This window comes from Schistocerca americana, chromosome X, assembly GCF_021461395.2.
Source record: "Schistocerca americana isolate TAMUIC-IGC-003095 chromosome X, iqSchAmer2.1, whole genome shotgun sequence".
Classification (NCBI taxonomy): domain Eukaryota; kingdom Metazoa; phylum Arthropoda; class Insecta; order Orthoptera; family Acrididae; genus Schistocerca; species Schistocerca americana.
The window spans coordinates 488,199,358-488,220,672 of NC_060130.1; the positions used below are offsets into that span (position 1 = coordinate 488,199,358).

The window sequence follows — 21,315 nt, forward strand, 5'->3', positions numbered from 1 at the left end:
TGATTTCTTTTGAAGGGACAGTCAGGAATATATGATAGTAATTTGAAATTAGATAGTCTCTGGTTACCTCATGGTCGGAGACTGCTCAGATAGTGTGGTAGGAGGGTGTTTGATCTGAAGGAGTTGTGACTTGCGTGTGGAGATTTAATATGAGGTGTCTTTCATATGATTTCTTTTGAAAAGATAAACACTATATATGGTGAGTACTTCGAAATTCCATTGTCTCACGTGACCTCATCATCAGTGACTGCACAGGTTGTGTGGGAGAAGCTAGTTTAACCTGAATCTGATGAGACTTGCGTGTGGAGATTTAAGTTGAGGTTTCTTGCATGTGATTTCTTTAGGGGTAAAAAACGTATATATAGTGATTACTTCAAAGTTCCATTGCCTCCCATTACCTCATCATCGGCGACTGCACAGGTAGTGTGGGAGGAGTGTGGTTGATCTGAATCAGATGAGACTTGCGTGTGGAGATTTTAGTTGAGGTGACTTGCATGTGTGTTTTTTTTTTTTTGAAGGGGCAGACAGGAGTATATGGTTAGTACTTCGAAATTAAATTCTCTCCGTTTACCTCATGGTCAGAAACTGCACAGATAGTGTGGGAGGAGGGCGTTTGATCTGAATCAGATGACATTTGCGTGTGGAGATTTAAGTTGAGGTCTCTTGCGTGTGATTTCTTTTGAACGGACAAAAACGAATATATAGTGAGCACTTCGAAATTCCATTGCCTCCCATGGCCTCATCGTTGGTGACTGCACAGGTAGTGTGGGAGGAGAGTGGTTGATCTGAATCAGATGAGACTTGCGTGTGGAGATTTAAGTTGAGGTGTCTAGCATGTGATTTCTTTTGAAGGGACAGACAGGAATATATGGTGAGTCCTTCGAAATTAAATTCTCTCCGTTTACCTCATGGTCAGAAACTGCACAGAAAGTGTGGGAGGACGGTTTTTGATCTGAATCAGATGAGACTTGTGTGTGGAGATTTAAGTTGAGGTGACTTGCATGTGTTTTTTTTTTTTTTTTGAAGGGGCAGACAGGAATATATGGTTAGTACTTCGAAATTAAATTCTCTCCGTTTACCTCATGGTCAGAAACTGCACAGATAGTGTGGGAGGAGGGTGTTTGATCTGAATCAGATGACATTTGCGTGTGGAGATCTAAGTTGAGGTGTCTTGCATATGATTTCTTTTGAAAAGACAAACACGATATATGGTGAGTACTTCGAAATTCCATTGTCTCACGTGACCTCATTGTCGGTGACTGCAGAGGTAGTGTTGGAGAAGCGTGTTTGATCTGAATCAGATGAGACTTGCGTGTGGAGATTTAAGTTGAGGTCTCTTGCGTGTGATTTCTTTTGAACGGACAAAAACGAATATATAGTGAGCACTTCAAAATTCCATTGCCTCCCATGGCCTCATCGTTGGTGACTGCACAGTAGTGTGGGAGAAGCGTGTTTGATCTGAATCAGATGAGACTTGCGTGTGGAGATTTAAGTTGAGGTGCCTTGTATGTGATTTCTTTTGAAGGGACAGTCAGTAATATGTGATAGTAATTTGAAATTAGATTGTCTCCGGTTACCTCATGGTTGGAGACTGCACAGATAGTGTGGCAGGAGGGTGTTTGATCTCAATCAGATGAAACTTGCATGTGGAGATTTAAGTTGAGGTTTCTTGCATGTGATTTCTTTAAGGGTCAAAAACGAATATATAGTGAGGACTTCAAAATTCCATTGCCTCCCATTACCTCATCATCGGTGACTGCACAGGGAGCGTGGTTGATCTGATTGAGATTAGACTTGGGTGTGGAGATTTAATTTGAGGTGTCTTGCATATGATTTCTTTTGAAAAGAGAAACACGATTTATGATGAGTACTTCGAAAGTCCATTGTCCCACGTGACCTCATTGTAGGTGACTGCAGAGGTAGTGTTGGAGAAGCGTGTTTGATCTGAGTCAGATGACACTTGCGTGTGGAGATTTAATATGAGGTTTCTTGCGTGTGTTTTCTTTTGAAGGGACAGACAGGAATATATGGTGAGTGCTTCAAAATTAAATTGTCTCGCGTTACCTCATGGTCAGAGACTCCACAGGTTGTGTCGTCGGAGGGTGTTTGATATGAATCAGATGAGACTTGCGTGTGAAGATTTAAGTTGAAGTTTCTTGCATGTGATTTCTTTTGAAGAGACAAGCACGAATATATGGTGAGTACTTCATAATTCCATTGTCTCCAGTGACCTCGTGGTTGGAGACCGCACAGATAGTGTGGGAGGAGCAAGTTTGATCGGAATCAGATGAGACTTGCGTGTGGAGATTTAAGTTGAGGTTTCTTGCATGTGATTTCTTTAAGGGTCAAAAATGAATATATAGTTAGTACTTCAAAATTCCATTGCCTCCCATGGCCTCATCATCGGTGACTGCACAGTAGTGTGGGAGAAGCGTGTTTGATCTGAATCAGATGAGACTTGCGTGTGGAGATTTAAGTTGAGGTGTCTTGCAAATGATTTCTTTTGAAAAGACAAACACGATATATGATGAGTACTTCGAATTCCATTGTGTCACATGACGTCATCGTCGGTGACTGCAGAGGTAGTGTGGGAGAACCATGTTTGATCTGAATCAGATGAGACTTGCGTGTGGAGATTTAAGTTGAGGGGTCTTGCATGTGATTTCTTTTGAAGGGACAGACAGGAATATATGATAGTTATTTGAAATTAGATTGTCTCCGGTTACGTCATGGTCGGAGACTGCTCAGATAGTGTGGTAGGAGGGTGTTTGATCTGAAGGAGATGAGACTTGCGTGTGGAGATTTAATTTGAGGTGTCTTCCATATAATTTCTTTTGAAGAGACAAACACGATATATGGTGAGTACTTGGAAATTCCATTATCTCACGTGACCTCATCGTCAGTGACTGCACAGGTTGTGTGGGAGAAGCTAGTTTAACCTGAATCTGAAGAGACTTGCGTGTGGAGATTTAAGTTGAGGTGTCTTGCATGTGATATCTTTTGAAGGGGCAGACAGGAATATATGGTTAGTACTTGGAAATTAAATTGTATCCGGTTACCACATGGTCGGAGACTACACAAATAGTGTGGGAGGAAGGTGTTTGATGTGAATCAGATGAGACTTGTGTGTGGAGATTTAGGTTGAGGTTTCTTGCGTGTGATTTCTTTTGAACGGACAAAAACGAAAATATAGTGAGCACTTCAAAATTCCATTGCCTCTCATGGCCTCATCGTCAGTGACTGCACAGTAGTGTGGGAGAAGCGTGTTTGATCTGAATCGGATTAGACTTGCATGTGGAGATTTTAGTTGAGGTTTCTTGCATGTGATTTCTTTTGAAGGAACAGTCAGGAATATATGATAGTAATTTGAAATTAGATAGCCTCTGGTTACCTCATGGTCGGAGACTGCTCAGATAGTGTGGTAGGAGGGTGTTTGATCTGAAGGAGTTGTGACTTGCGTGTGAAGATTTAATATGAGGTGTCTTTCATATGATTTCTTTTGAAAAGATAAGCACTATATATGGTGAGTACTTCGAAATTCCATTGTCTCACGTGACCTCATCATCAGTGACTGCACAGGTTGTGTGGGAGAAGCTAGTTTAACCTGAATCTGAAGAGACTTGCGTGTGGAGATTTAAGTTGAGGTGTCTTGCATGTGATATCTTTCGAAGGGGCAGACAGGAATATATGGTTAATACTTCGAAATTAAATTGTATCCAGTTACCACATGGTCGGAGACTACAAGGATAGTGTAGGAGGAAGGTGTTTGATCTGAATCAGATTAGACTTGCGTGTGGAGATTTAAGTTGAGGTGCCTTGCATGTGATTTCTTTTGCAGGGACAGTCAGGAGTATATGAGAGTAATTTGAAATTAGATAGTCTCTGGTTACCTCATGGTCGGAGACTGCTTAGATAGTGTGGTAGGAGGGTTTCTGATCTGAAGGAGTTGAGACTTGCGTGTGGAGATTTAATTTGAGGTGTCTTCAAAATGATTTCTTTTGAAAAGACAAACACGATATATGGTTAGTACTTCGAAATTCCATTGTGTCACATGACGTCATCGTCGGTGACTGCAGAGGTAGTGTGGGAGAACCATGTTTGATCTGAATCAGATGAGTCTTGCGTGTGGAGATTTAAGTTGAGGTGTCTAGCATGTGATTTCTTTTGAAGGGATAGACAGGAATATATGATAGTAATTTGAAATTAGATAGTCTCTGGTTACCTCATGTTCGGAGACTGCTCAGATAGTGTGGTAGGACTGTGTTTGATCTGTAGGAGTTGAGACTTGCGTGTGGAGATTTAAGTTGAGGTTTCTTGCATGTGATTTCTTTAGGGGTAAAAAACGTATATATAGTGATTACTTCAAAGTTCCATTGCCTCCCATTACCTCATCATCGGCGACTGCACAGGTAGTGTGGGAGGAGAGTGGTTGATCTGAATCAGATGAGACTTGCGTGTGGAGATTTAAGTTGAGGTGTCTAGCATGTGATTTCTTTTGAAGGGACAGACAGGAATATATGGTGAGTCCTTCGAAATTAAATTCTCTCCGTTTACCTCATGGTCAGAAACTGCACAGAAAGTGTGGGAGGACGGTTTTTGATCTGAATCAGATGGGACTTGTGTGTGGAGATTTAAGTTTAGGTGTCTTGCATGTGATTTCTTTTGAAAGGGCAGATAGGAATATATGGTTAGTACTTCGAAATTAAATTCTCTCCGTTTACCTCATGGTCAGAAACTGCACAAATAGTGTGGGAGGAGGGTGTTTGATCTGAATCAGATGAGACTTGCATGTGGAGATTTAAGTTGAGGTGTCTCGCATGTGATTTCTTTTAAAGGGGCAGATAGGAATATATGGTTATTACTTCGAAATTAAATTGTATCCGGTTACCACATGGTCGGAGACTACGCGTATAGTGTGGGAGGAAGGTGTTTGATCTGAATCAGATTAGACTTGCGTGTGGAGATTTAAGTTGAGGTGCCTTGCATGTGATTTCTTTTGAAGGGACAGACAGGAATATATGGTGAGTACTTTGAAATTAAATCTCTCCGTTTACCCCATGGTCAGAAACTGCACAGATAGTGTGGGAGGAGGGTGTTTGATCTGAATCAGATGAGACTTGCGTGTGGAGATTTTAGTTGAGTTGTCTTGCATGTGATATCTTTCGAAGGGGCAGACAGGAATATATGGTTAGTACTTGGAAATTAAATTGTATCCGGTTACCACATGGTCGGAGACTACACAAATAGTGTGGGAGGAAGGTGTTTGATGTGAATCAGATGAGACTTGTGTGTGGAGATTTAAGTTGAGGTTTCTTGCGTGTGATTTCTTTTGAACGGACAAAAACGAAAATATAGTGAGCACTTCAAAATTCCATTGCCTCCCATGGCCTCATCGTCAGTGACTGCACAGTAGTGTGGGAGAAGCGTGTTTGATCTGAATCAGATGAGACTTGCTGTGGAGATTTAAGTTGAGGTGTCTTGCATGTGATATCTTTCGAAGGGGCAGATAGGAATATATGGTTAGTACTTCGTAATTAAATTGTATCCGGTTATCACATGGTCGGAGACTACACAGATAGTGTGGGAGGAATGTGTTTGATCTGAATCAGATTAGACTTACATGTGGAGATTTTAGTTGAGGTTTCTTGCATGTGATTTCTTTTGAAGGAACAGTCAGGAATATATGATAGTAATTTGAAATTAGATAGTCTCTGGTTACCTCAAGGTCAGAGACTGCTCAGATAGTGTGGTAGGACGGTGTTTGATCTGAAGGAGTTGAGACTTGCGTGTGGAGATTTAAGTTGAGGTGTTTTGCATATGAGTTCTTTTGAAAAGAAAAACACGATTTATCATGAGTACTTCAAAATTACATTGCCTCCCATTACCTCATCATCGGTGACTGCACAGGTAGTGTGGGAGGAAGGTGTTTGATCTGAATCAGATTAGACTTGCGTGTGGAGATTTAAGTTGAGGTGTCTTGCATATGATTTCTTTTGAAAAGAGAAACACGATTTATGATGAGTACTTTGAAAGTCCATTGTCCCACGCGACCTCATTGTAGGTGACTGCAGAGGTAGTGTTGGAGAAGCGTGTTTGATCTGAGTCAGATGACACTTGCGTGTGGAGATTTAATATGAGGTTTCTTGCGTGTGTTTTCTTTTGAAGGGACAGTCAGGAATATATGGTGAGTGCTTCAAAATTAAATTGTCTCGCGTTACCTCATGGTCAGAGACTCCACAGGTAGTGTCGTCGGAGGGTGTTTGATATGAATCAGATGAGACTTTCGTGTGAAGATTTAAGTTGAGGTTTCTTGCATATGATTTCTTTTGAAGAGACAAGCACGAATATATGGTGAGTACTTCATAATTCCATTGTCTCCAGTGACCTCGTGGTTGGAGACCGCACAGATAGTGTGGGAGTAGCAAGTTTGATTGGAATCGGATGAGACGTGCGTGTGGAGATTTAAGATGAGGTTTCTTGCATGTGATTACTTTTGAAGGGACAAACACGATTTTATGGTGAGTACTTCGAAATTCCCTTGTCTGTGGCAGACCTTACGGTCGCTGGTTGCAGAGACAACTTGGAGAAAGCATACTTTATCCGAATTCGGTCGAGGTTGACAGGTGTAATCTTAACTTGCATTCCTCAGCATGTGACTTGATTAACTGATTCAGGAATTTTTCTTTTGTAGTTGAAATATTTGACTGTGTCATTCATTTATTTCCTGTAGATTAGAATTAGGTAACCGTGTAAGAAAGAAAGTGCCCCGGTTGGTACTGTGTCAGAGTAAATGTACTTTTATTATTTGGGTAATGGGGTAATGAACTACAATATTTCGGGAGAATGTGTGTGAAAGTTCTGTATGACCACATTTCTGTTTTGCTATTCCTTACTGCTTCAAACTCTTAAGGATTTAGAGGACATCCAGTGTGTGGTGGAACTATACAGATAGATGATAGACAGCCTGCTATTATCTTAATGTCACGTGGGCCATTGAGGTTATTAAAATTGAAGCTCCTTCTAGAGGCTTATGAATGTTGTAGATAGTTACAGTGTGCAGATACACCACTGTGTGTATTGAAAGTATAAGTGTTGTGCATTAGTGGAGACCAATGTGAGTAATTAGATGTGAAACCTGAGGATCTTCACACATGATAAGTTTACAGTCAGTGTAATAAAAGTGATAATACTTGGCAAGCCTTAGTTATGGCAAGAGGTCATTTTCATTTCGTGTATTGTGTTAAGTGTCTGTTAATTTTATGGACATTATGAAGCTGAAACCATATTTAATTTTAAATACCTTAACCATATGAGCTACAGAACTTTCATTTATGATCTGTCAGAGTACAGTAACAGAAGCCAGAGTGATCAGTATTTAAATGGGGACTTCCAACAGTGTAATGGTGAGTTCATTGGAATTGTTAACTTCATTGTTTTGAGCAGGTTGGGGTAAAAGGCAGTTTCTTTACTTCCACTCATAATATGCCAAAAGCGAACAATACACACAGGTGTAATGTGTTGTGGTGCAGCAGACAGAACAGTTAGTGATGCATCTCAGATTTCTTGTGTTTTGGGACATAAATAGCACAAATACAAACAGCATATGACTGGGTCAAAATCAAGGTTACCAACACTTTTCCTAGAACAAGTTTAATAGACACAGTGTAGTGGGACCCGCCTATTGACGAACATTGGCAGTGAAACAGTGTGAACATCACATGACACATTTGAATTGCACAGTGAATGTCTACATGAAATATCTTGAGCACTTACAGAATATTATTGTTTTTGTGGGGCTGCAGGCTGGGAGTGTGTTCCATGAAAAATGAAGTACATCATTCTTGAAAATTTCTCGGGTATTCAGCCAGGTAGCATAATCCAAAAAGCACAACATTTCAGCAATCCGACTTCTTGCCATCTAAAGGAGTTCTTGGTGTTTCACCAAGGACGCCTGAAGATGCCAAGAAGTCAGCTTTCTGAAATATCACGCCTTTTGAATGATGCTACCTGTCTGAATACCCGAGAAATATTCAAGATTTCTGTACGCCAGGAAAACCTTAGATCATACATCGTTCTTATCATATTGTGACACACTGTGAAAGCGTCAGTTTTAAAATATCAAAGAAAACACTAGATGTGATGTGATGTGATGTGATGTGATGTGATTTGGTTTGTTCTTCATGTGACAGTATATTGACTGGTTGTAACAGGAGAGACATTTTTTAGTCTTGTGGAAGTGTGTGAAAAAATTTGCTTGTACCTCAGGCAAGAAAACATTGTGAATGAAATGTGGATGACCCAAATGTTTCAGTACACAATATAATATGAGTTAATGTTAGCTTGATGCAAAGGTACTGCCTCCTATTCTATGATGGACACAAATTTAATGTGTTGTGTATCAGAGTCAAAATTTCAGTGTGGTGACTTAAGTGCATTTCGTGTGGTGTGATAGCCAGTGTGGTTAGAGGCTGAGGCAGTTAATATGTATTTGAGATAAGGCTTTAAGAATGTGAGCAGAACATATAGTAGCATCTGCTATATACATTTGACACCCACCTGTCAGAAGAATTAGTGTTTTTGCACAGAGTTTGATGTATTGAAGATATGACAGTCATGTTATTGGTCATGAGGAGCTGAAGTTGCTGTAATTGTGTTCAGTAATACAGTATGCATTGGAAGACAATGACGAAAATAATTATTGATGTGACACATAGTGGCAATGATGTGCAGTTCTTATAAATTAAGTGCAAGATTTTGTCAGTGAGATGGAGTGATTGGGAAACATTGCTACAGTATTTCAGCTACAGTGTATCATAACTGATTATTCAAATTGTGATAATTCAGCCTGTCACCAGATACTACAGTGTGTACACTTCCACTCATATTGACTGCTGTAACTATGCTGCCACTTGCCTTTGGTTACTGTAACATGGTTCTAAAGTCTGATTCCATCTCTATTCCCACTTACTTTGTAATGCCATGTTGCACACTTGCCATGCATGAAAGGACTAGAGGAACCTTTTGGCATATCACTTGTCAATCGTGCAAGGCATTTCCCAAAAGGCAGATCAGCATATTATTTGTGTCATGGTTATTTCAAAAGCAGTTTTGTTATGCTTGTGGCTGTTGTATTGCATTAGTGTGCACCTTCTTTGCATGTTTCAGGTGTGAGGCTACCTGGAGCTGACAATGTGCAACTTTGAGGTTACCTAACAGCACTGAATTTTATTCAATATCGGCATCGAGTTGTTGGTGCTCCTGTAATAAATATTGGTGTTGTTGTCAACATTCATATATTATGTCTATATGAGCCAAACAAGGTGGAATTTAAAGAGGATATGAGAATACAGACCAAATTGAGTGTCATTTGAAAAGCATGTAATCTTCCACAGTAGTTTCAACACTGCACTAAAATATTGTTGCACTGTAAAGTAACAGTGACATTGTAACAAGAAAAATTAATTAAACAGAAGTTTGAAGTGATGAAATAGCTTCACATGTCAGAAAATACTGTAATTGTGTTCAAATATAAGTCCTTGGCATGAAAGATTTTCGTTGCAAAATATGTGGCTACGAAGAATCACATAACGTCTCAGGTTTGGAATTACCGGTACATAGCAGAAAGAAAATAAAGTAACTTGCTGTCATGATAAAGGCTATTTAGGCCATAACTTTTTTTCTGTGCTCGGCAAAATCAACGGACTTATTCTTGACCTCAGAGAAGAGTGGAAAATGGTAAAGTGCAAACCTCATGATGGGAGATGACTGTGACAGGTTTTAACTTTCAGGAAAATTGCTACAGCCCATGCATCACATCATTTTCATTGTAAGAATCAGTTAATGAAGAGATGCTGATTTGAGCATTATGTGAAAAATTTAGGTTCATTGGAGCACTTTTTAAGAAGAGGAATTTGATTACAAAAAGTTGTAGAACTGAGGTGTCCTTGAAGTTTGTAAATCACTGTTTTTTCATATGGCCTGTATTTGTGTAAGGAATAGATGTAGTCTCTTTGATATATTCTACTCCTTTATTGCACTGCAGTTTGTTATACTTATTGATGCACTCAATGTTAGCATGTAGTTAATATTGATGTGAATTTGTTTCCAGCATGAAAAACATAGCCTACTATGGACCCGTTCACCTTACCTAAAGGAGGAAAAGGAGGAAATGCCATCAAGGTAAATAAATCATGTGTAAATATACCTACAATGCCTTGAATGGACAACGTCATAGAATTCTGCAATGTGCAAGTTTACAGGGGAGGAGGAGGGGGGGGGGGGTCAGAAAATTGTGCAAGGGGAAGCGGTGAATGAAAGTATTGTATATTGTCCCTCAGGAGTCAGAAAGTAACCCTAAGCCTACTGCAGATAAAAATCATGAATGTAGTATAACAAATTGAATAGCAGACTATGAAGATGATTAAATGTGGAAGGAGTTTGTTTTCATTGGTAGAATAATAGAATGGAATCGGTTAAGAACTTGACCATGATCATTATTGCTGCACCTTTTTTATTTCACTATAGGGAAACACAAAACCAGAAAAAAGTAAGTTTTTCCATATATACATCCCCTGAAATGCTAGTTGGTAGTAGTAAATAAAACATAACTGCTTATCAGAAAGCCTCTACAGTGGAATCAGTGTAGTGCCATATTTCTTTTATTTTGGTTGACAATATCAAATAACGCCATGTGTTGCAAGTGCTATCTCAGTGCCTGTCCTGTACTGCACCAGAATTAGGTAATCCTCCGTATCATCCCATTTCCAGAGTGAAGAGAAGTTGTTGATTTATTGTATTTGTCAAATTGAATGAAGTTTCTGTAGAACTGGAGTGGAACTCTCGCCCCCCCCCCCCCCCCCCCCCCCCACACACACACACGCGTGCACTTGTAACTAATAGTCTTGAGAGGGAGGCAAATTTTGCTAGTTAATGAAACTACCAGTTGTTTTGTACGCTCATCTTTGTGCCTTTAAAGTAATGTAAGTTTTTAATTTCTGTTTTGCAGGAGGGATAACAGTAGAAAGCTGTGCATTAATAAATTACAGTGACATTGTAGTACTTCAGTCAGGATTTCCTAAATTCTTTATAGTGATCCCAAACTGATCAACAAGCAACAATGGAAATTCCACACAATTTCTAAGGTCAGTTATTGGACAAGAGGTGGATACAAAACTGTCTATTTTAAAAATTTTAATAGGTTGCATAATATGATCTTTCCATAAGATCAGTGAAAAGTTGCTGCTTAGTCAACTGTGTGAGCTTTGCATATAATAAGTGACAGTTTTTTAAATATTTTATTAACATTTCTGTATTTTCTTCCTCTCCCCCCTTTATTCTTCTTCTTCTTCTTTTTCTTCTTCTTCTTCTTCTTCTTCCCTCTAGCAGCATATGATATTTGCTCCAACACTGTAATAGTCTGTTAGACAATAAAATATAAACTAATTACACTTTTTCTTTAAGCAGGGGATGTTGTAAAGTGAAGATGCAGTGGGGGAGTGTCTTAGCTGTAGTTGTTGCACTACAGTAAATGGTTTCCAATGAACAAGGACAACAGATGACTGGAAAAATGTTATTTGAAATTCCAGAGTTCAAGGAAGTTCTGCAACAGTTCCCCATTGCACACTAATGTGTGGTATACATATGAGGCATGTGCTAGGTATGAATATTTGGTGCATGTTACTTTTTGATTCATTAATTGCTGGTGTAATTTTGTTTTTAACATACCTCTTGTATGCAGCAAATTACACTTTTAATTTTACACCATACATTTTTCACGTCTATTTACAATTGAACATTGTTAGAACAGATTTATACTGGTGCTATTCACTAGTAAACAAGAATTTTGTTTATGTATGCCCTTAAATTGTTTCCCGACTTTTATTAAATTATAATGTTGGAGTGTAATCAATGAAGTAGTAGGCTTTTTTTTTTTTTTTTTTTAGCAAAGTTGGTATGTTTCTGTGTCATATAAGAATTATGAGCAGTCTACTATATTTTTTGATAGTCATATTTTTGTGATTTAGGACGAAGAGCTGTGGTGGTATGATGTATATCCCTTGGGGGCCCTTTTTGTGAGCTTTTTTTATACTGAAGATTAGTTGGTGTATATTTGTTTAGTCCTGTTGATCCTACACATTTTCATTATCTGTCTTTTGGGAAGATAAAAAATCTTATTCCTTCCCGTACACCATACTTTGTTAGTGGCAAGTCATTGACCGTTGGCATTTCAGCCAAGTTTATTCTGGTACTTATTTAGGCATTAAAAATTGTGAGATACCATGTTGCAATATTTTCACTGATGCTGCGCCGAAGGGATTGGAACCCATTGACTGAGACAGCAGAGGACATAAAACCAAGGACATTGTGTGCTAAGTGAATATAACATAAACTTATCCACATTGAGTTTTCAGAACAGGAAATAGTTGAATTTTTTTGTACTTCTGCAAGTTTGTGATACTTACTCCACACAGGTGTCTGTATTAGCCCCAGAAGCTAGTGATAGTGGTTGTACAAGTAAGAGGAAATAAATCGTACATCCACTGACTGTTCTGTAAAATTAATTGTAAATTTGCTCCAGCATAATGACCAGAACAATCAGTGAATACATGTTACAGGTGGCTACTTCAGTTGTGTGTGATTGCTTGCTCTTCTATTACTGGAAAAAAAGCTTAAAATTACATGCTTTCACCATTTCCGCAAATTGGATGTACATGTATGTGATGCAATACTTTCAAGATCATATGTCCGCTTCTCGTATGTTGACTTAGGACATTCCAGCCATTATCAGTACAAATCATTTACTGCCATAAGAATCCAAAAGTGTACCCATTTATTCATTGAGATACCAAAATCATGTGAATCAAATCTAGAGATCAGTGTGCTTTCTTTACAGTTTGCGTAAGGTGTCAGTCGCAGAGAGAACTTGAGGGACAAAGATAAAATTTTCAAGTGTCAAGTACACACACACACACACACACACACACACACACACACACACACACACAGAGAGAGAGAGAGAGAGAGAGAGAGAGAGAGAGAGAGCTGCTTCAGAAGCTGCAAATTCACACAGAAATTGAGTTCGATGATTCACTGTTCAAATTAATGGTATGAGCAGGAATTCAAGGCGGTGAACACCAAGAAAAAAAGTCCCTGTGAATTTGATGCGGTAGTTAGAAGTGTTTAGTGGGTTGTGGTTGGTTCACTTGATATAAAGACAAGAGGGTGTAGTAGATTCCACTGTAAAATAATTCATGGAACAGTCATCACTGTAATAAATAAATAAATAAGTAATACATTGTATTCTGTGAAATGATGAGAAACACAGACAGAAATTTGTTTTATTGTAAAACTATTTTCATTCATTGCATTCAGAGTTCAATTTTTCAGACCACCTGAACGTACCCATAGTGGACATCTCTTTGGTATTATGACTTAATGGTGGTGTGGCATGTGACAAGTATGTGCAAACAGAGAGAGAACAGAACACTAACAATATTTTTTGTTTACATCAGTTTTGGGGATATAGATGGTGGCAGTCAACTGATATGTAGCATTCCCCAAAATCAATATTAGGTTGAAAGATGACAGTTCGGTTGTGAGTTTCGGACGTGGTATTTGATGCGTCAGTGAATCTAGTCGTTCAGCATAGAACATTGTGAAAAGGAGAAACATTGACACAGTGTGGTGTGATAATTTCACAACGTAATAGTGTCTGAATATCAGGATGTGCGTGTGTAACAATATATAGTACAGTATAGGGTCTTCTTCAGAGAATGTGTAATGTGTTGTGCTGTTAGCTACAAATTGCGTGACAGTGAAGTGTTTTATGTGTGAAACAGGTGCTACAGTTGTGAATATGGAAGAAAAAGTAGCATTTTCATTACTGATGTGCCATATTTTAAGCCGTCAAAGGTGAACAGTAATTGCAAGAACATAAGATGTGGTACTGTACATACAGAATTTCACACAATGTGACACTTACATAGTTGAAGTGTGGATAGTGTGCTGGTGTTATAAGTAGTTCATAGCATTTCCTTCCTATAATCTTTGTTAAAATGATGCACAAAACTCGGGCCAGCTGAACTTAGTGATACCGAATGTCAACTTTGCCCCATAATGTGCTGTTGTTGTGACTCCATAAATGATCAAACAGAAAGATAATAGAACACTGACAGTATATCTTGATTTTAGAAATGTGTGTTCTGGTTACAGGCTGATAAGTTATGTAACCTGAAGTCTAGATTAGGTGAAAAAGTGACAGTTTGGTTGTAAGTTAACAAAACCTACAAATACGTGTAGAAAATGTTAGATTTGATGGCATACTGATCTACAGCATAGCCGTAGGCCCCGGTTAGGTTGAAAGATTACACTTTCGTGTGATGTAACGAGAGTTATACTCTAAGCAGGTAATCAACCAACTGAACTATAAGGTGTAGAAAGTAGCTCTTCTTACTTCCTCTGATGGTCAAGAATCCATTCAGGTGTGTGTGTTTCCTCTAGGTATATCACCGTGATCCAGTATGAAAGCTCTTGCTCTGGCAAACTTGAATTGGGTTGCGAAGGATGTGGTATTCATAATGATAATAGAGAGAATGGAGTTTTGCTTGAAATTTTAGATCTGATACAGGAGAGGATCATTCAAAATGAGTATCAATAGGGTGTGTGAGGAGTGGTAACTGCTGCAGTGCAGGTTAACTCGCAGCCAATTGAAAGAAGTGGGATTTTTTTCGTCTCAAGAATGTTGTCTAAACTCCAGCAGTGTTTTTTGTATTGTGAGAGCAATTAATAATGTGCTTTAGTGAGTACTTGAGCCTCTCTGTCAGGCCTGGGGTTGTGATGCGAACCTTATGCTTTTACTTTAACAAGGAGGGATCGAGGACCGAGTGCATTTTTTCTTGTGATCGAGTGGAATGTAAGAAATGTCAGATTAATGTAATTGTATGATTAACAAATAGGCTTTCTTATGCCATTGGTGATTAGGTCTTGAAAGACATGCTGTTGTGTAAGTTTATGCAGTAACAGGTTGATTTATTTTCACTTAGGATATCTCAGAGAGCTTGCAGTGCTGTGCTCAGTAATGTAGTGGACAGTGCAGTTAGTGATATGATGTGGTGAACGATATCCCCACCTTGTTGAAATATGTCGAGAAGCCTGTGAGTCGGCAGTGTTAAAACTGGTGAAAAGTGAAGTTATGTTGCATAATGTACAGAAAAATTGTTCAGTAGTTAATGTGGTTTGTTTTGTGTGTAACATACCACTAAATAGACAAAAAACATATTTTTAGTATATGGTATAGTGGAGAGGAGTGCTGTTACCAATCTGAGTGCAACCTTCAAAAAACCAGTTGCCTTGAGTTGATGGAAGTGGTAAATAGTACAGTGCCAAGATTTTTTAAGAGGTGCATTTTGAAGAAGGAATTAGGTAGATGTGCATACTCATTCACGTGTGTCTGTTGTTACATAAATAGGATTTAGTACTGAGATGAGTAAACTGTGGTTCTACCTGTGATTTTGAATATGACATCCTCAGTGTATGTCCATTTAGTTCAAAATGTGTGTCACTATTTGCCGTGTAGTACACACAGGGGCATTTAATTTTACCTGTTCTTAAACCTGATTTGAGGAGATATTTGTGATGTTAACTACAATTGTCTTCACATATATGCAGTGCATGATGGAACTGGGTAGATACACTGCAGACTGTCTGCTAGTAGCTGAAAGTCACGTATGCCAGTGAGGTTATTAGACTTGAAGCTCCTTTGCTAGTGGTGGCTGAATTTTGTAGGTGGTTACAGGATGCAGAAACAGCGCACAGTATATATTCCAAGTTGTGAGTTTGTTAAGCGTGTGTTAATTTTGTGGATATAAAGCAGTAACTTTAATTCATTTTAAATACACTAATCTCATGAGATGGAAATTTAATTTATGATCTTTCAGAATAGAGTAACAGAATTCAGAGTGAATAGTGATTAAACGGAGACTTCCAACATTGTGATGGTAAGTTCACTGAAATTGAGAGCTTCAATGTTTTGAGAAGGTTGTATAAGAGACAGTGACTTTACTACCACTCATAACATGCAATAAGTGGATGATGCACATATAAATAATGTGTTTAAAACAGTGGGCAGAACAATCAGTGGTGCGTGTCGGATTTTTTATAGTGTTGTAAATAAATAGGCCAAAAGGCTAACAGCAGTTGACTGGGTTAGAAGCAAAGTTATGATCATTTTTTATTATATATGTTCAGTAGAAACAGTATTGTGGAATTCCAGTGTTGAGGAACTATGCCAGTGAAACAATGTGGGCATCACCTGACATGTTTGACTTGTTAGTCTTGCAATATTGACTATCTTGATTGTTTATAAAATATAGTCGTGTGGGGGGGGGGGGGATGACAGAGGCTGTATGTGTGTGTGTTATAATAAAACAACAAAATGTGTCATCCTCATCATGTTGTGATGTGCTGCAAAACCATCTGCATAAAAATGTCAAAGAAAAACTCTCAAGGTAACTGAGTTGTTTTGCTCTTCATATAACAATACCTTGAATGATTGTAATATGAAACATATTTTTGTAGTGTTATGGAAGTGTGTCACAAAAAGTGTATGTTTACCACAAGCAAGAAACATTGTGAATGAAATGTGGGACGATCGAAAATTTTTAGTGTGCAATATAATTTGAGTTAATGTTAGCTGGATGCAAATATATTGAAAGGGCACAATTTTTCAATTTCACCCACTGCAGATTGAGCTGCAGGTCATTATTTGTGGACATAATTTCATTCTATTTTGGAAGTTTCACAAGTTAGCTGTGGATGACAGAAAAACTGTGTTGTTTTATTTTTTGGTGCACATCCCTCAGTGATCTTAGAGTGTCCTTATTGCCCCAGTGATTATTAACTTTTCATTTCTTGTGGAGTTTGGATTGGGTATTGAATGGCATGGAGAGTGTCATCTGCTCAGATGTTAGAGGATGCTTTCATAGATGCTGGCTATGGAGTCCCAAGCCATTGCCAGCCTGAATTTTCTTTCATGAATATCAAATCAGAAATGTGGACTCAAAGGTGTGCACACTTTTACTTAATGAAAGTGGACTGATCTGGGGAACTACTATGTTACACACTTGGATGCTGATTCTGGAGATAAGACTGTTGAGTTTAGTATGTGCTTTGCTAATTTTTCTGTTTACGAGGGTACTGAATGTTTAATACTTAGTTCAGTTTACACACTTATCCATTCCTCTTTAGGAAATATTGCTTGAAAATGAGACTATAGTTTTTTTAATTACTTGCTCCGGAAAATTGAGTAGAAATGACTTGAAACCTAGTGCCTTTGTTTTATACAAAGTACATGCTTTGCAGCCAGGCTTTCTAATGACTGGTTGAATTGGATATTACATGCGTGTAAAGTGTAGTAGTAAGTTGAGATCTTGCGTTTGATTTCCTTTGAACAGACAAGCACGAATATATGGCGAGCATTTCGAAATTCCATTGTGTCTAGTGGCATCATTGTTGCTGGCTGTACATACATAGTGGACAGAGTGGGCTTGATCTGAATTCAGTTGAGGCTAACAAGTGAAATCTTTATTTGTATCCCTCAGCATGTGACTTGATTAACTGTTTTGTTCGTCTTTCTCTTGGAGGGGAAATACTACCCTATGCTGTGTGTTTATTTCATATAGACTAATACGAGGTATGTGCATGAGAAAGAAATTGCTCTATTAGAAACTATGTCAAAGTAATGATATTTTCACGGTTTGAGTAATGGTCTGAATGAACCACCAAATTTGGGGATAGTGTGCATGAATATTCCATGTGGCCACATTCCTGTTTTGCTATTCCTTTCTGCTTCAAACTCTTGGGACATTTTGAGGACATACCTACAGTATACTATGGAACTGAGTAGATAGACCATAGATAGATAGATAGATAGATAGATAGTTATTAGCTGATAGTCACATGTGCCAGTGAGAGGTTGTTAGACATGTAACTACTCCTAGTGGCTATTGAATGTCGTAGTAGTGACAGTATGCAGAGATAGCACAGTGTTTGCTGGAACTCTGTGTTGCGCAGCAATAAATACCGAAGTGAGAAATAGGAGGTGGAACTGTATAATCTTCACACATGACCGCAAACTGATCAGTACTAATAAAACTGATAATACTTGGCTTCCTTCGTCCTCTGCCACCAGGTGTTTTTAGTTTTGTGAGCTGTGTTAAGTGTGTTTTTATTTTGTGGACTACATAAAGCTGTAACTTTAAATCATTTTAAATACCCTAACCACATGAGCTATGGAACATTCATTTAAGATCTGCCAGAGAAGAGTTACAAAAGGCAGATTGCACTGTGATTAAATGGAAAATTTCAACATTGTCATGGTGAGTTCATCGAAATAGTCAGCTTCAATGTTTTCAACAGGTTTTGTAAGAAACACTTGCTTTACTTTCACTCGTAATACTCCTGAAGTGAGTGCTATGCAGAGAAATGACATGCCTTGGTACACTGGCATAACAGTTACTGCTGTGAAGTGAATTTCAGTTATCGCCACTTTTACAGGAGCAAGTTCAGTAGAAACAGTGTTGTGGGACTCACCTATTGAGGAACAGTGCCAGTGAAATAGCATGAACATCACATGGTGCATTTGACTAGTCAGTCTCACAATAAATATCTCCATGAAATATCTTGAGCATTTACAGAATATAATTGTTTGTGTGGGAGGAAGAGGTTGGGAATGTATTCCATTAAAAACAAAATATATCAACCTCATCATGTTCCAAAAAACTGTGAAACCATCTGTATTAAAATGTCAAAGAAACCACCTAATGTGATGTGATTTTATTTGCTCTTCATGTGACAGGATATTGACTGGTTGTAATAGGAAACACATTTTTTAGTGTCGTGGAAGTGTATGAAAAAATTTCACTTTTACCACAGGCAAGAAAACATTGTGAATGAAATGTGGATGACTCATATGTTTCAGTACACAATATGAGTAAATGTTAGCTTGATGCAAAGGTACTGCCTCCTACTCTATGATGGACACAAATTTAATGTGTTGTGTATCACAGTCAGTCAGTGTTGTGATTTATTAAGTGGATTTCATGTGGTTAGAGGCTGAGACAGTTAATATGTATTTGAAATAAGCTTTAAGAATGTGAGCAGAACATATAGTAGCATTTGCTATATACATTTGACAACCACTTGTCAGAAGAATTAGTGTTTTTGCACAGAGTTTGATGTATTGCAGATGTGACAGTCATGTTGTTGGTCATGAGGAGCTGAAGTTGCTGTAATTGTGTTCAGTAATACAGTATGCATTGGCAGACAATGATGAAAATAATTATTGATGGGACACACAGTGGCAGTGATGTGCAGTTCTTATAAATTAAGGGCAAGATTTTGTCAGTGAGACGGAGTGATTGGGAAACATTGCTACAGTATTTCAGCTACAGTGTATCATAACTGATTATTCAAATTGTGATAATTCAGCCTGTCACCAGATACTACAGTGTGAACACGTCCACTCATATTGACTGCTGTAAGTATGCTGCCACTTGCCTTTGGTTACTGTAACATGGTTCTAAAGTCTGATTCCATCTCTATTCCCACTTACTGTGTAATGCCATGTTGCACACTTGCCATGCATGAAAGGACTTGAGGAACCTTTTGGCATATCACTTGTCAATCGTGCAAGGCTTTTCCCAAAAGGCAGATCAGCATATTATTTGTGTCATGGTTATTTCAAAAGCAGTTTTGTTATGCTTGTGGCTGTTGTATTGCACTAGTGTGCACCTTCTTTGCATGTTTCAGTTGTGAGGCTACCTGAGTTGGTAATATATACTGCTGTTGTTGTCAGCATTCTTATATTATGTCTATATGAGCCAAACAAGGTGGAATTTAAAGAGGATATGAGAATACAGACCAAATTGAGTGTCATTTGAAAAGCATGTAACCTTCCACAGTAGTTTCAACTCTGCACTAAAATATTGTTGCACTGTAAAGTAACAGTGACATCGTAACAAGAAAAATTAATTAAACAGGAAGTTTGAAGTGATGAAATAGCTTCACATGTCAGAAAATACTGTAATTGTGTTCAAATATAAGTCCTTGGCATGAAAGATTTTCGTTGCAAAATATGTGGCTACGAAGAATCACATAACGTCTCAAGTTTGGAATTACCGGTACATAGCAGAAAGAAAATAAAGTAACTTGCTGTCATGATAAAGGCTATTTAGGCCATAACTTTTTTTCTGTGCTCGGCAAAATCAACGGACTTATTCTTGACCTCAGAGAAGAGTGGAAAATGGTAAAGTGCAAACCTCATGATGGGAGATGACTGTGACAGGTTTTAACTTTCAGGAAAATTGCTACAGCCCATGCATCACATCATTTTCATTGTAAGAATCAATTAATGAAGAGATGCTGATTTGAGCATTATGTGAAAAATTTAGGTTCATTGGAGCACTTTTTAAGAAGAGGAATTTGATTACAAAAAGTTGTAGAACTGAGGTGTCCTTGAAGTTTGTAAATCACTGTTTTTTCATATGGCCTGTATTTGTGTAAGGAATAGATGTAGTCTCTTTGATATTTTCTACTTCTTTATTGCACTGCAGTTTGTTATACTTATTGATGCACTCAATGTTAGCATGTAGTTAATATTGATGTGAATTTATTTCCAGCATGAAAAACATAGCCTACTATGGACCTGTTCACCTTACCTAAAGGAGGAAATGCCATCAAGGTAAATAAATCATGTGTAAATATACCTACAATGCCTTGAATGGACAACATCATAGAATTCTGCAATGTGCAAGTTTACAGGGGGGGGGGGGGGGGAGGGGGGTCAGGAAATTGTGCAAGGGGAAGCAGTGAATGAAATTATTGTATATTGTTCTTCAGGAGTCAGAAAGTAACCCTAAGCCTACTGCAGATAAAAATCATGAATGTAGTATAACAAATTGAATAGCAGACCATGAAGACGATTAAATGTGGAAGGAGTTTGTTTTCATTGGTAGAATAATAGAATGGAATCGGTTAAGAACTTGACCATGATCATTATTGCGACACCTTTTTTATTTCACTATAGGGAAACACAAAACCGGAAAAAAGTAAGTTCTTCCATATATACAGACACTGATTGTTGGTCTTGATTGCATCATCACACACTGTAAGTTACACATTTGGATTCCACTGTTTGAAGGGTCATTACTGTTGGTGGTTGTTAGTGGCAAATTGTCTGTGTTGTGCTTTTTGCAGTGATCTGAAGCATTGTAATGCATTTATTTCAACAGTTGTAATCTCTGAGCTCCATATGTCATT

General features: G+C 38.2%; 1 long non-coding RNA gene across 2 annotated transcripts in view; it reads left to right on the plus strand.

Moving 5' to 3' along the window:
* Positions 1-20,729, plus strand: part of LOC124554812 — a 39,729-nt gene extending 19,000 nt beyond the window's left edge. The window contains exons 4-7 of one of the 2 annotated variants that reach the window (XR_006968459.1): positions 10,109-10,179; positions 11,006-11,141; positions 11,464-11,656; positions 20,676-20,729. This is a non-coding gene — a long non-coding RNA (uncharacterized LOC124554812). Of the gene's footprint in view, positions 1-6,447; positions 10,180-11,005; positions 11,142-11,463; positions 11,657-20,675 lie in introns of those variants that run through there. The other variant, XR_006968458.1, reaches the window with a different exon arrangement.
* Positions 20,730-21,315: the final 586 nt, after the last annotated feature.